A 1624-nucleotide genomic window follows, 5' to 3' on the forward strand; every position below is an offset into this window, starting at 1 on the left:
TCTCCCAGGCCAGGGGCTATAGCAGATATCTGCAGGCCCGCTCCTTTACTTTGGGGCTGACCCTTCAGCAATACTTCTAGACTGGGACAGGATGGGGTCTTCTGCCTTATGTTCTCCTGCCTAGGCAAGGCTGCCCAGCATGCAGCCGGGCCCTCCTGGGCACTCTCTAAGATTACTGCCCATCTGTGCTGGGGTGGGAGTCCCAGGGGGCTCATAGGGTCCTGTCTGGCTTGGGTCTACAGGGCCGTGGTCTGAGTTATGGCCTTATATCTCCTCCTCAACCTTGTCCTTTGCCTACTCCTCCACCTCATCTTCTGCCTTAGCACTGGCTCTTCCATCAGCCTGGACAGAAGCCAGATTGCCAGCTTCATCCTCCACCTGGACTACCATGTTGCTGGCTAGTCTTGCCTCCCATTCCTCAGATTCCCGTTTGAGGCCCAACAACTCCAGGAAAGTTGGAGATCTCCTGATCATTCTTAGCCTCCTCAGAGCTTCCTCCAGAGGCTCAGTCAGGTTAGCCCTGGTGAGCATCTGCCTCAGGCGCAAATCATCCGTAGAGGTTCTCTCGAGAGCCCCTTTCTAAATGGCTTTCTGCAGCAGAACTTCTAGCCTCAACACAAAGGCAGAGAGCTGCTCATCTGGCTGCTGTTTTGCAGTCAGACACTTGATTCGAATGGTGGCCTGAGACTCATTGTCTCCAAATACTCGACAGAGCCTCTAGGCACTCCTCTGCAGTCTTTGCCGGATTCTCTGCTAACAGCCCCTGTACAAGGTACAAAGCAGTTCCCCGCAAGCCCTCCAGCAACCGTCTCCTCTTCTCCCTTTCTGGGACCCTTTGCCACACCCAAAACATGTCAGTGGTGTGGTCTAGCCAGGCCTCAAAGGATTCCTCCCCAGGGGCTGGCTGAACGCTCCCAGAAAACATACCCAAACGCTGGTACCGCAAGGTATCCACCCAGGGCTGGATTGCCTGACTAACTGACTGGAGCCTGCACACTCTGTCCAGCTCCAGACCTGGGTCTCCAGGTACACTGTCCACTGTCTCCCCCGTTGCTCCAAGAAGTGGAAAACACGATCAAGAAGCTCCTCGCTGGAGCAACTGGGCACAAAGACCACGTTCCAGGGCCCCCCAGTGCCTAGGATTTCCCTTGGGACCAAAGCATAGTTGATTTCCTGGTCGAGCTCAACCAGGGCTGCAGTGGCATTATCCTCCTCATGAAACACTTTGCCAAGCACAGTAAAGTGGCCCATGGGCCACAGGGCAGCCTGCAGGGACCCTTGGAATTCAGCTTCACTGCAGTCCTCCAGGATGCCCAGGATAAGCAAGCCCCTACGAGCGCTGACACCCATCCACCTGCACCAGTCCTGGAGCATCTCCACCGCCATAATCTGAAAATTTAGCAAAGCTCACACTAGGGGCCGGAAACAGTTTCCCCAGAAGCACATCAGGTTGGGATAGGAGCCTAGGCTAGGACTCAGGAAGACCAGCCTAGCTCTCCACAGCCTGGAAACAAAAAACGGAAAGAGGAGGTTAATGTCTTCCCCACCCCAGCCCCTTCTCATCCACTAGCCCTAGAGCAGAGGTTCTCAACCCGTGCTTCGTGACCCTTCAGGGTCAAGCGAC

General features: G+C 55.4%; 1 pseudogene; it reads right to left on the reverse strand.

Moving 5' to 3' along the window:
* Positions 1–294: 294 nt before the first annotated feature.
* Positions 295–1386, reverse strand: LOC121440356 (annotated as a pseudogene).
* Positions 1387–1624: the final 238 nt, after the last annotated feature.

The sequence above is a fragment of the Microtus oregoni genome, unplaced genomic scaffold (genome assembly GCF_018167655.1).
Source record: "Microtus oregoni isolate MIOR12 unplaced genomic scaffold, Mior012 000067F_004, whole genome shotgun sequence".
Taxonomy (NCBI): domain Eukaryota; kingdom Metazoa; phylum Chordata; class Mammalia; order Rodentia; family Cricetidae; genus Microtus; species Microtus oregoni.